At 40.9% G+C, this 14,542-nt stretch overlaps 1 protein-coding gene across 6 annotated transcripts in view; it reads left to right on the plus strand.

Annotated features, from left to right (window-relative positions):
* FRS2 (fibroblast growth factor receptor substrate 2) overlaps positions 1–14,542 on the plus strand; it is a 130,474-nt gene that overhangs the window by 64,500 nt on the left and 51,432 nt on the right. For 2 of the 6 annotated variants that reach the window (XM_055118242.1, XM_055118243.1), the window contains one exon: positions 806–858. The exons of 3 other annotated variants lie outside the window; for them this stretch is intronic. The gene's annotated coding sequence lies outside the window, so the exon portion shown is untranslated. The remainder of the gene's footprint in view (positions 1–805; positions 859–14,542) is intronic. One more of the 6 variants, XM_055118245.1, reaches the window with a different exon arrangement.

Raw genomic sequence — 14,542 nt, forward strand, 5'->3', positions numbered from 1 at the left:
TACTACTTCCTAAACAAAGCTACCTATAATTTTGAATTATTTGTATTCTCTTTTCAGCATATTTTTTAAAAACATAATTTTGATCATAGTGTTACAAAGAGTATGTTTTTAAATATATCTTTTAAAATCAAATTTTAGATGTTTCTCTCTGAGAATAAAATTTTACCCTTCAGTAGAGTGTTTCTTATTAGGGTAACAAGATGTTCCTGGAATTAGATAGTAGTGATGGAGACATGACTTTGTGACTAGAGACTAGAGTAACAGCCACTGAACTTCACATCTTAATTTTACAAAGTTAATTATATTTAAGAAAGTAGAATATCATTTAGAATATTAAATCTTAGCAAGAGTAAAAACCAATTGAGTATTGATATTATAGAATATGAAAATGCCAAATCATTTTTTATGTAACAAAAATGACTTGATGAGAAGTAGGATCTTTGTATCACTGTATCACTGTTTTCCCATTGTTCATCGATTTGCTCGAGCGGGCACCGAGCGGGCACCAGTAACTCTTCATTGTGAGACTTGTTACTGTTTTTGGCATATTGAATACGCCATGGGTAGCTTGCCAGGCTCTGCCGTGGGGGAAAGATACTCCCAATAGCTTGCTGGACTCTCTGAGAAGTAGAATAAGTGTGTTTATAAAATAGAATAAGTATCTCAAATTATTAGAGAGTTCCTGTCTCAGGTTTTTGTAATGCCAAATGTTATAGTATTTTGATTTACTTACTAAGTTAATTTTATAACTTTTCAGTTTCAAAAGACTGTTTTGAAAAACTAACATTTCAATTTTCTACCTGAGATTTTTTTAGGAACACAGTTTTATGTATTTTTCTCCGAAGAGAATTTCACAAGGTAAGAAATTGTGTTTTAAAAGTAATATAGTTGAATACAAACTTAAGTGTTCTGGAATTTTAAACAAGTTTATCACCCTAATCTTTATTTTATAGCTTTTCTTTATTATAAGATTCTCATAAATTTGTTACAATTACTCCTTTGCTATTTCCGAATTTGCTAGCAATACATAGTTTATCTTGTTTTAGGTTAGGATTTAAAGGGTATGATAAAAATAGTCACCTTTGAAACTCAAATATTGTATGTCATGGTCATAGCTTACTCCTAGTATTCTTCTTCCTGTTTTGCTTTTGTTCCATACCCAGTGGTGCTCAGAGTGACTCTAGAGATCACACCTGCCATGCTTGAGGGGCCATGTGGGATACCAAGGATGGAACCTGAGTCAGCTGTGAGGCAGGCACCTTGACCTGCTGTACTAGCTCTTGGGCCCCGGTTCCTCGTGTTCTTAGGAGAGAGGAATTGATCTGCCCACTCTAGGGGAAGTGTGCTTTTCTTTCACTGAACTCCTTCTTATTTTTACCTCTGTGTACATTTATTAAATGACTTTGGAGAGGAGAAGGTTCATGAAAGGTTTCTTAGCTTATTTAGTCATATTTCTACCGGTAAGATTTCTATAACTCCTACATATAATTTTTTAGGGTGAAATGCTTCCTTAGCTAGAAAATATAAATAGATCAGTGGACTTAATGTCCGCCAGTACCACTGGTGTGTGTGTCCAACCCAACAGAAAAAAATGGCTAACCTTTAGGGGTTTTTTAATTACTATTATTAGCTGAATGATCGCCATTGGTTTGCATTATAATAGTCATTAGAATTGTGGAGTCAAGTCAGAAGATAGTAAAATCCCCTTATTATCTTATGCCGAGAATTTAAAATTAATTGCTGGACCAGGAATATAACTCAACAGACTGCCGCTCATGCTTTGCATATAGGAGGCTGAGTTTCACCCTTGGCACGACAGGATTTTCTGAACATAGAGCCAGGAGCAGCTCTGAAAGCATGTGGCCTCCAAACCAAAAACCTAAAAATTAATTTCTTGGCAGCCTTAAGTTATTTTGATACAGGCATCAGTGATCACTGTTTGTTCAACCTATCAACTGAAAATACATTTATCCAAGCCAGTAACTGTTTTGTAAATTATTCCACCATTTCTGTATCCTGTGTCCTAAGGGGAACATCTCAAATGCATCTTTTTCTACCTATTTGCAAATCTGCCAAAGATTTAATCAGTTTTTATCGTGATAACTGAAAAAAATGAAGGAGTGAGATTAAAGAACTTGTGGAAAGAGAGAAGCAGAGCAGCATTACTGTGTTCATTTCCAGGTGTCTTGTGATGCTTTTCCCTATTTTTTGCTTCTAAGATGGGGACTCAGGAAAGGGAAGGCCCTGGGAACCTATGTGCAGTGTTGTTTGTTTTTTTTTTTCTTTCAGTTTTTGGCTCACACCCAGCAAAGCACAGGGGTTATTCCTGGCTCTGAACTCAGGAATTACCCCTGGCGGTGTTCAGGGGACCATATGGAATGCCGGGAATTGAACCCGGGCTGGCCGCGTGCAAGGCAAACACCTTACCCGCTGTGCTATCGCTTCAGCCCCTCCGCAGTGTTTTCTGCTCTTTTTTTCCCAGGCATTGCTCAAAGACAGGCGCCCAGAAGCAGCTTATCACAGGTCTCCTCACTGGAAATTGTCATTGGGAGCTTCATGGTGCCAGGTCCTGGTTATCAGGTGCTCTCCTAGAAGAGAAGGCTTGAGAGTATGGGTAGCCCCGAGGGAGCTAGTAACCGTGACAGTAATGAGATCAGAGAGGGCTCCCACCCATGGAGGACCCCGAGGAACCTTAGCACTTACACTGTGTGAGAGGAGGCGCTTAGAGCCTCTTAGTTTGGGGGTCTTCGTAGAATTTTCAGTGGCAAGACCGAAAGTCCCTAAAGTTGGTGTTGATTTTGGTATGACATTCATTATTGAATATCCTCCCACACTTTAACAAAATAGCAGGTAATATAGTTCTATTTTGTTTTTTTAAGTATTTTTTTAAAAATACAATCTGAATTTTTAAAAATACACATATCCAAATAGATATGACCAATGGATAATCTAGATAGTAGTCACTTAACCTTAGATTCACTTAAAAAAACACTTAAAAAGTTAACATGAATTTTTGTCTATCATTGTTACAGAGAAAATTATTTCAGACTTTGCATAAATACTTTAAAGTTGTCTCAAAATGGCTATTTACTTAGGTTTCTAATTTGAGGACGGAAGCCTAGAGTTCTTTTGTGAGTATAGAAGGAGCATTTTCTCTCACCTATTTTGGGTATTCACCCTCCTCCAGGTTACTTGCTTGTGGTGTCGGTCAGGCGAACGGTAGAATAAACATGTATCTTTTATCCTGGAAAGATACTATTTGGATCAGATCTAGCTTTTATGGTACAAGCACAAGTTATGATTGGGTTTCAGTAACCCAGTGCGATCTTAGGGTGTTCCAGGTCTGGAGGGCCCTTGGATATACTATTTGATTTCAGTGCCTGTATTATATTTGAGTGTAAAAAGATTATAAGAGATTTCATATGTGATGGGATGGAGGAATAAAATTTATTGAATATATTGCTTTGATCAGGCTCCCAGTTGAGCAAAGTTTTTGTTCAAAAATAGGCAATGTTATTAAAGAGACAGATCTTACAACACAGGTTCCTGATTCTAAGTTAAGACTCCAGGTGTCCCAGTTTAGTTTTAGTAAATTTGAGCTTAAGAAAGGTGGATGCCATTATCATTTTATAAAAGAATATAATTAGCTCAGATATCTTTGTTTCATGTTCCACTCTTCCTTAGAAAATTCCATATGAGCAGCCTTGATTTAATTTTTTTAGCTGCTTGCTTTGAGATGGGGGAAAAAAACAACCCACCAACAAAACCCCCAAAATGCAGAATAGGTTGCAACTTGACACAAATTGCTGCCAGAGAACAAAAGTGCTGATCAAGTTAAATCAACCTCTGTAATGTGTATTGAAAGGAAAACCTCTCCTCTCTCCCCCAATTTGAAGAACAAGCATTTTCCCTGCCAAGAAGGGCTGACTTTAAATGGACCAGCTGTCCATATTCGGAGCATAGGGTTGCTTAGGTGACCATGACTGTTTGGTGAAGAATGCCGCTGAGAGGGCAAGTTCTTGATGTGTGAGCTGAGGGGAGGAATGTGGTGTGATTGTGCATCGTTCCTCCTAATCACACGCTCACAAAGTGCTGTGTGGGCAGCATGCAGACAGTACTGACTAGTCCGAGTGTGGGAGCATCTGTGTGGGTAACATGGTTCTGTTTTCATGGGAGTTTATAGTTTAGATTTAAAATGCACTTTGCGTGTGTGCGTGTGTGTGTGTGTGTGTGTGTGTGTACATATACATATATATGTATATGTACTATATATGTATATGTACTAGGTGAAGGGAAAGGTATTTGTTACTCGATGGAATGTGAAAATTTTGTTTTATTTGATAGGAGCACAGTTTTCTATTGTTAAAAGTTATTTTTGGGCTAATGTTTTTTTCCAACTCATCCCTTTCAATAAGATAAGTAAGGGTTAATAGTTCCTGCGAGTGAATGATATGGACAGTATAATTTTGCTTATTTCTTGGACACTTTTAAAATGCAGAATTACTGGGAAATCCTAATAATATATTTTCTATTTGCTCTTTTCAAATAAAAACACAAAGGGCTTATTCTCTTCAAGGGAGATCTTATCTTACTACATTAAGTATTTCTTCCCTGAAGCATCCAGAGATAGGTTGTGACATTTGGTAAAAATATGATGTAAGGAGCAGTAGGAAAGGTCAGAGCAACAGCCCAGTTACTGAAACACTAGATTTTATCGTAAGCATTATTGCAAATATTTGAAATAAGATATAGGTACAGACATTGGTATGGAGACATAAAACTTGAGGGTTTTTAAAATTTATGTTTCTAAATCCCAGCAATGATGTGTTGATCTTAAGTGAGAAAATAATTTATAATGTATTTTAAGATGTGAAGTAGTTGGAATATTCACTGTATCACTGTCATCCCATTGATCATTGATTTGCTCAAGCGCGCACCAGTAACGTCTTCATTGTGAGACTTGTTACTGTTTTTGGCATATTGAATACGCCACAGGTAGCTTGCCAGGCTCTGCTGTGTTGGAATATTGACAACTTTTATTATGTTAGCATCATATTTTTTCCTTTATCAGTGTCCTTGTCTCAATATGACTGCTCTTCAGTTACTTTATAAAGTATGAAGAGAAATTAAAATATTTAAATGATAAATACCTTTAAACTTAGTTGGTTGTTTGCAATTTCTGGCCTGTTTCAGATTTTGGTCCTCGTGGCACCTTACACTTACACTTACACCTTACTCTGACATATTTGATAACTTTTGTTGACTTCTTTCTTTATATCGTGTTGCCTCTCTCCCCAGTCCATAATTTAAGTAGCACTGACTGTAGCACTGTCATCCCATTGTTCATTGATTTGCTCAAGGGGGCACCAGTAACATTTTCATTATGAGACTTGTTACTGTTTTTGGCATGTCGAATATGCCACGGGTAGCTTGCCAGGCTCTGCCGTGGGGGGCGGGGGGTGGCGGGGATACTCTGGGTAGCTTGCTGGGCTCTCTGAGAAGGACAGAGGAATCAACCCAGGTCGGCTGCGTGCAAGGTAATTGCCCTACCCGCTGTGTTACCACTCCAGTCCGAGAAAAAATAATTTAAAAAGAAAGTGTAGAAACTCTTGGCCTTACTGGTCACAACCATTAAAGTGTAAGGTGCCACGAGGACCAAAATGTGATAGTTAGGCCAGAGCACAGGACAACAAGTGGAAGTGGCCCTACACGCAGCCCACCCAGGTTCCGTCTCCAGAACCACCCCTAAGCCCCACCAGGAGTGATTCCTGAGCATCAGGGTGGCGCCCAAACCCACAAAAGACAATGTATAAGGACGAGAAAGGGGGATAAAGTGGGGGAACGAGCCACTGAGGGCCGGAGGCGCAGCTCTGTGTGAAGCACGGGCCTGAGCTCAGCTGTAATCCCAGAAGGCTTTTAGAGGCTCGCTTTTACCACCTGGTGAGTTTGCGAGCACTGAGCGAGCCCAGCCTGCTCCTGCGTCTGCAGAGCCACCCTCAGCCCCGTCACCTGCTCCTGCAGGGCCTCAGGGGCCCCATCACTTGACTCTGGTTAAATATATGGGTTTTTTTTGGGGGGGGGGCGTTTGCCTTGCACGTGGCTGACCTGGGTTCAATTCCCAGCATCCCATATGGTCCCCCGAGCACCACCAGGAGTAATTCCTGAGTGCATGAGCCAGGAGTAACCCCTGTGCATTGCCGGGTGTGACCCAAAAAGAAAAAAAAAATTTTTTTTTAAATGTATGGGTTTTTTTTCCTTAACAGTTTCTTTTAATCTTTTCTTACCTAGAGATCTCAAAGATGACTTTTTCCTTTCACTAAAACTTACGGTTTGCTTTTCACATTTAATTTTTAGATTTCCCAGTTACTGTTGTGAAAGGTCTAAGACACAAGTTCACTCTTTCCATGATGATGACCGGTGACTCTGCCAGTAGCAATCACTGAAGTACTTAAATACTTACTGAACTACTTTTATCTTCTGAATTGGCAGCTTCCTCTCACAAATCAACTTTTTTTTCTAAACCCTGTCTTTTTTTCGGAATTCATCACCCTCCGAACCATTACTGTGCCATCTTAGGTATCTGCAGATAATTATGGACTTGTTTCTTGTCTTTTTCCTGATCTCAGGGGAAATATTTTCAGATTTCACTATTTAATTTCTTGTTTTGTTTTTTCTTCTGATGGCCTTGATATCAGGTTTTTTTAAAAAAATGATCAAAAATGTGTAGATTATTATAAGCTACACCCAATATAAAATGTGTTCTTTTAACCATTTCAAGTGTACAGTTCATTCAGTACTCTTTAGTGTATTTATATTGTATAAGTAACCTTCAGAACTTTTTCATTTTGTAATGCTGAACCTCAGAGAATTTGGACAATTTCTCTTTATTTCCCTATCCCTGAAGCCCTGGAAACTAATTCTTCTTTCTGATTTTTGTTTTGGGCGGTGGGTTTGAGACACATGTTCAGGGCTCCTTGCTATGTGCTCAGCACCACTCCTGGAAGTGCTCTGGGAACCACACATGGTGCTGGGATCAGCCTGCAAGGCAAGCAAGGACTTGTGTCTCCACGCCTCTCCTTTCTGATGTCTTGAGTTTAATTACACTCAGTACCTTATTTAAGCATATTACTTAGTAGATACCTATTTGTTGCTGGCTTATTTCATTTAGCATAATATCCAAAGTGTTCATCCACGTTACTAGCGTTTATCCAGTTTCATTATAAAGGCTAAATAAAATAGCCATTACTTCTATAAAATATATTATTAGTTTCTCATCTATCAGTGGATAGTTGTATGCATCCATCTTTTGAATGTTGTGAAGAATGTTGTTATGACTATTGATGTATGAATAACTCTGACTCTTTCAGTCCTTACCTCCCCTCTTTCTTTCCTGTTTTTTTTTTTACAACTTATTTATTTATTTATTTATTTTAGAGCATTATAAAGCCGTTCATGGTTGGATTTCAGTCATACAGTATTCCAACAGCCATCCCTCCACCAGTGTATATTTTCCAGCACCAGTAGCCCCAGGTTCCCTCCCATCACCCCCCACCCCCACCCCTTGCCTGCCTCTTTGACATGTGCTTTTCTTCTCTTTCTCTCTCTCTCTCTCTCCTCTCTTCTCCTCCCCTCTCCCCTTTTTGGCCATGTGGTTTCCAGTATTGATGCCAAAAGGTTATCAAGAATATCCCTTACCTACTTTTAACACTCAGATCTTGTCCAGCATAATCATTCCCAGCTGTTTTCGTCATAGCCACTCTCTTCTCTATCTTACCTACCCTCAGCCCCACACACACTTGTGGTTAGTTCCAACCACTGACCAGTCCTAACCACTGTTTACCCTAGCTATGGATATTAGTGTTCTACTATACATATATATGTATATATATATGTATATATTTTATATACCACAAACAAATATAGTCATTCTATATCTGTCCTTTTCTTTCTGACTCATTTCACTCAGCATAATACTCTCCATGTCCTTCCATTTATAGGCAGATTTCATGACTTCATTTTCCTAATAGCTGCATAGTATTCCATTGTGTAGATGTGCCATTCTTTCTTTATCCATTTGTCTGTTCTTGTGCACTCAGGTAGTTTCCAGATTCTGGCTATGGTGAACAGTGCTGCAGTTAACATAGGAATGCAGATGGTGTTTCTGCTGGGTATTTTTGGGCCCCCAGGGCATATTCCCAGACGTGGTATTGCTGGGTCATATGGAAGCTCAGTTTCTAGTTTTTTGAGAAACGTCCATATCGTTTTCCAAAAAGGCTGGACCAGTCAGCATTCCCACCAACAGTGAGGGAGAGTCCCTTTCTCCCCACATCCACGCCAACACCGGTTGCTTTTGTTCTTTTGGATGTGTGCCAGTCCTTTCTTTCTTTTACATTGTGAACAAATCTAGAACTTCATACATTATAGAGTTAAAATTGTACCACTACACCATATCTCAAGCCCAGTTCTTTAGACTGTAGATTCAACAGCTCAGTAGTGAGTGCGGTGGTATTGCTGGGAATATATTATTTTGTATTTGGGCCATTGGGTTCCCAAGCAGTGTTCCTGGTTTCCAGTGGCCATTCCTGTTGACCTTCAGCCCAACTGTATGGACGGGAAGCTCAGGGTCCATCCTCATGCACTGCCGCTTGATGCGGCCCAGTGGTGTTGTCGGGGCAGTCAGCACATGCTGAGGGTCAGACTCAGGAACAGGCTCCAGCTTTCTGAGCCCGTTTCCTGCCCTGCAGTGGAATTGTTAACTTGGCGAGGAACTGCCATCATGATTGCCATGGATGTCACACCATTCAGTAACCACTGGTGGACAGGGTTCCAATCTCTCCACTTCCTGGCCATGCTTCTTTTCCCTTTTCAGTTTTGGGTCACACCGGGTAGTGCAGTGACTTCCGGCAGTGCTCAGGGGACTGTATGTGGTACCAGAGATTGAACCAGGATCAGCTGCATTCAAGACAAATGCCTTACCCACTCCACTATCTTTTGGGCTCCTTTTTCTTTTGTAGCCGTCCTTAGGATGGAGGGAAGGGAAAGAGGGGAGAGCGGTCCCAGTGCCTGGGCTCAAAAAGTGTGTGTTTGACCTATTTTCCTGACTTCATGGTAATTACTCACTTTTATTATTGACTTATAAGTGTTTTACGAATGTTTTTTCTCATTTTATAGATTGCCTTTTCACTCCATTGTTTTCTTTGATTCACAAAAGTTTAAAATTTTGAGTTAGTCCAAGATATCTATTCTTTACTTTTGTTTTCTGAGATTGTTTTCATACCCAAGAAATTATTATCAATTCACTGTCATGAATTTATGTTTTCTTCTAAGGGTTTCATACTTTGGGATTGTTTTTGGACAGGAGGGTACCTCCATAATGATGCTCTGGGGTCAGGGGCCACTCCTGTTGATATTTGACCAGCAGGATGGACCTGATGGTTTCAAGGACCACCAGGTCTACATCAGTGGGTGCTTGGTGCTTGGGATGTGTGAAGTCCTGGGACTCAAACTTGGGGCCTTATTTTAAGTATGCACTTCAGGCCTGTAAGCTATCTCTTGGGCTCCTGTGGTTAGGTAGGCCCTTCATTATTTAGGGTTTGTTTCTGTTTATTTTGGCTAGAGAGGATACAAGCTCATTTTTTTTAAATTTCTTCGCATGTACTAGCCAAACTTCTTTTAGTGTGTTTAATTTTGTTTAGGGTCACACTTGGCAGCGCCCCAGGCGTTATTCCCAGCTTGGTGCCTTGGAGATTGTGCTATGCCAGGGATCAGATCTGGGCCTCCTGCACGCGAAGCATGGCCTCCAGCCCGCTGAGCTCTCTCAGGCCCCTTGCCAATTTGCTTAGCACCATTTATTGAAGCACTTTTATCCCCATTATGAATTTTAAACTTTCTTTATTCTCTGTTCTCTAAAGGCATTTGTTTAAGATTGTAATTGTTGTTTCTTAACTATCGGTAGAACTTGTCTATCAGATACTCTGAGCATAATGTAGTCTTGTAGAAAGATTTAAAATGACTGCAGTTCATTTTTCTAAAACTAAAATACTTTATTTAAAAGCCATGGTTTACAAAATTGTTTATAAGACAGTTGTTACAAGCTTTCAGCCGCAATTGATGTTCTAGCACCAATCCCACCACCATGGGGCTGGAGCGATAGCACAGCAGGTAGGGTGTTTGCCTTGCACATGGCCGACCCGGGTTCAGTTCCCAGCATCCCAGCATCCCATATGGTCCCCCGAGCACCACCAGAAGTAATTCCTGAGTGCATGAGCCAGGAGTAACTCCTGTGTATCGCCGGGTATGACCCAAAAAACAAAAACCAAAAAATACTAATCCCACCACCAGTCACTTTCCCTCCACCGTTGTCCTCATTTTCCCCAACTTCCCCCCACCCCACAGCTGTCCCCTTAGAAGACTTACTATAATTTAATTTATTTTGCTTGTAACAAAAATTCTTCAGTATGGGCCGGAGCAATAGCACAGCGGATAGGGCGTTTGCCTTGCACACGGCTGACCTGGGTTCAATCCCCGGCATCCCATATGGTCCCCCAAGCACCGCCAGGAGTAATTCCTGAGTGCAAAGCCAGGAGTAACCCCTGAGCATCGTTGGGTGTGACCCAAAAAGCAGAAACAAACAAAACAAAACAAATTCTTCAGTAAAAGAGAATTTGTGAAAAATTGTTATATGTCACCACAGGGTTAAGTCCTTGTCTAAGAATTCATTAAGGGGGCTGGAGCGATAACACAGCGGGTAGGGTGTTTACCTTGCATGCGGTCGACCGGGGTTCGATTCCCAGCATCCCATATGGTCCCTTGAGCACTGCCAGGGGTAATTCATGAGTGCAGAGCCAGGAGTAACCCCTGAGCATTGCTGGGTGTGATGGAAAAAAAAAATCATTAAGTTGTTGCTAGTTGAGCCTTCTGTCTTAGTGTTTTCATTTGTTGAGATTAGTTGGCTTCTATGTTTCTTTTCCATCTAATTTGATGTGCTCCTACTGGAATTTCAGTATTGTGGAATTCGGAGGTGCCATGCAGTTGTGCATGGCTGCATATGAGGCTGCACAGTTCAGAAACTTCAGGATCTGGAGAGCAGCGCTGTTGCGTCTGTGGGAGGTGGAGGTGGCGGCTGGGGTTTCCGTCAGGAGGGTTGGTGGAGGGAGGCTGCTGGAGTGGGCTCCAGGAAGGTCCCAGAGTTCTCAGCCTGAACACGAGTACCTGAAATTTTTGCAGTCTGGTGTCTCTGCAAAGCAATAGGTGGAGCAATAGGGATGGGCCACTGGCGTGCAGCAGCACATGAGTATGGCGGGCCCCTGTCCTGAGGATGCCCCAGAGTTTCCAGCTGGGAGACTGGTGTGTCCATGAATTTTAGCTATTTGACGTACATCTCCTCTTAGATTTAGTCATGTGTCAGGAGAGCAAGACCTGTGGGTGGCTCTGGGAGGTGGGCATCATTTTCTATAAGGATTAGCCATCTGTTTATATTCTCTCCTTTTTGGTTTTGGGGTATCACCCAATAGTGCTCAGGTCTTACTGCTGGCTCTATGCTCAGAGATCACTCCTGTTGGTGCTTGGGGGAACCGTGTGTGGTTTGAACCCAGGTTGACTAAGTGCAATTCAAGCACCTTACCTGCTGTACTTTCTCACTGGCCCCAGTTTCTCTTCTCTTCAAAATGGCCCACTTTTCTTCACTCACTCCTTGTTCCCATGGTTTGCAGGCCGTGGGGGCTATCAGTGTTGCCTTGGCCCTGAGTGCAGCACCTCCTGCTTGCCCTGGGCTCTTCCACGTGGGCCCTGATTTGTATTTTTAAAATTGAAAATAAAATCACGTACTATGAAATCTATTCCTTTAAAGTATAAAATCTAGTGTTTTGTTAGTTGTACAACTGTCCACTTCTCTCTAGTTCTCAATCATTTTCTTCATCCCTCAAAGAAGATCTGTGCCCTTTATTCATCCTCCATTTCTCTTTCTTCCACCTCATTTCTGTGTTTATAATATTTTCAATTCTGGCATTTCCTATCAAATATAATATGCTATAATATTCCCATTAACATAATGTGTGGTCATTTAAAACTCTTTCACTTACTGGGGCTGGAGCGATAGCCCAGCGGGTAGGGCGTTTGCCTTGCACGAGGCCAACCTGGGTTCGAATCCCAGCATCCCATATGGTCCCCTGAGCACCTCCAGGAGTAATTCCTGAGTATAGAACCAGGAGTAACCCCTGTGCATCGCCGGGTGTGACCCAAAAAGCAAAAAAAAAAATAAAATAAAAAAAAAAATAAAACTCTTTCACTTACTATAGTTAGCATAATGTCTTTAGACTTTATTTCCATTATAGCTGGTGCCTGTCCTTTATTCCTTTTGTTTTGTGTGTGTGTGTTTTTTTTTTAGGGCACAATCCCACAGTGCTCAGAGGCTGCTTGTGGCTTTGTACGTGGGGTCATTTCTGCGGTGCTTCAGGGACCATGCAGTACCAGCTGTGCAGCTGGGCTTCTTGCGTGTGATGACCGTGCTGCAGTCCATTTTGCTATCTGTTTATTCCTTTTTTTTTTTTTTTTGGCTTTTTTGGGTCACACCCAGCGATGCACAGGGGTTACTCCTAACTCATGCACTCAGGAATTACTCCTGGCGGTGCTCAGGGGACCATATGGGATGCTGGGAATCGAACCCAGGTCAGCCGCGTGCAAGGCAAACGCCCTACCCACTGTGCTATAAAGGAGCGCCAGCTCCTGTTTATTCCTTCTTATGGTGAGAATATTCCATTATGTGGATAAAACTCTGTGTATCAGTTGATTAACACTTGGATTGTTTAAGAACTATTTACATACACGTTCTTAGGTGCACATGTGTTTTTAGTTCTTCGGGTTCAATACCTAGGGATTGGTTATAGTGGTCTTGGAGTTTTTTTTTTTTTTTTTTGGGTCACACCTGGCGATACACAGGGGTTACTCCTGGCTCTGCACTCAGGAATTAACCCCTGGCGGTGCTCAGGGGACCATATGGGATGCTGGGAATCGAACCCGGGTCGGCCGCGTGCAAGGCAAACGCCCTACCCGCTGTGCTATTACTCCAGCCCCGGGATTGGTTATAGTGGTAATGCTATAGATAGATAGTATATATAAAGATAGTGAGATAAAGATATTATATATAGATATATAACTTTTTCAGGATCTATCTAACTGGTTTCCAGAGCAGTGGTACCAGCTAACTCCCAGGAGTAGTATATGAAGATTTTCTCCATTTCCTTGTCAGCAACTCTTGCTGTTATCTTTTTTTTTTTTCATTATAATGATCCAGTGGATGTAAAGTGGAATCTCATTGTGGTTTTGCTTTACATCTCCCTAGTGACTAGTGATGTTAAACTTCTTTTCATGTACTTATTGGACGTTTTCATATCTTTTTTTTTTTTTTTTTTTTGCTTTTTGGGTCACACCTGGTGATGCACAGGGGTTTCTCCTGGCTCTGCACTCAGGAATTACCCCTGGCCGTGCTCAGGGGACCATATGGGATGCTGGGATTTGAACCCGGGTCGGCCGCGTGCAAGGCAAACGCCCTACCCGCTGTGCTATCTCTCCAGCCCCCGACGTTTTCATATCTTTGAAGAAATGTCTATTCAAGTCTTTTTTCCATTTTAGAGATTTATTTTTATCCTTTTTGTTGTTGAATTGTGTGGTTCATTATATATTCTGAATACTAGGCTGTTTTCAGATTTAATTTTCTCAGAATTTTTACAGTTTTTCGTTTCTATTCTTTGAAAATGTTCTTAGTCTCAAGGTTGGATAGTGCAGCAAGCTAGGCACTTGTCTTACACACGGACAGCCCTGGTTCAATCCCCCCACACTGCATGTGATTCCCCAAAGCCAGGAGTAAACCCTGGGCACAAAACCAAAGACAAAATAACTTTCTTAGTCTTTAAACTTGCTTTCAAAGAGTCATTTTAACTGCTTTCCTACAAGTTTTGATATATAATGTTTTTATTTTATATTTGGTTTTATTAATTATAAAAATAATTCTACTTGCCCAACAATTGTATAGATTGTAATTTAATTTTGAAAATATATATTTAATACATTTTTATCAAACCATTCCAAGTTGATCTAATTATAGTCAGACACAATATAGGAATTTGTAGAGACTAATTTTAAGACCTAGCATATGTACATTTGGAAAGAATATGAATTCTCCAATTATTACATATTTGCTTGTCTAGGTTAATTTTGCATCTACAGTTTGGTTTTATTTTGAAAATTCTCTATCAGCTTCTCTGCTAAGAAAGACATGTGAATGTCTCTTAACTGATGGTAGGTTTGTCACTTTCTCCTTATAGATGTGTTAAGTTTTATTTTGAGCCTGTGTTATGCAGTACTTTAAATTTTAGAATTATTATGGGACCTAGAGAGATAGTAAAGGGTTTATAGTGCTTGCCTTACATGCAGTCAGCCCTGGTTCAGTTTCTAGTACCATATATGGTCATCTGCTGTGCCCCTCCCCACCCCCAGTACTTCCAAGGGTGATCTGAGCACAACACCTATAATAGATCCTGGTCAC

The sequence above is a fragment of the Sorex araneus genome, chromosome 10 (assembly GCF_027595985.1).
Source record: "Sorex araneus isolate mSorAra2 chromosome 10, mSorAra2.pri, whole genome shotgun sequence".
NCBI lineage: Eukaryota > Metazoa > Chordata > Mammalia > Eulipotyphla > Soricidae > Sorex > Sorex araneus.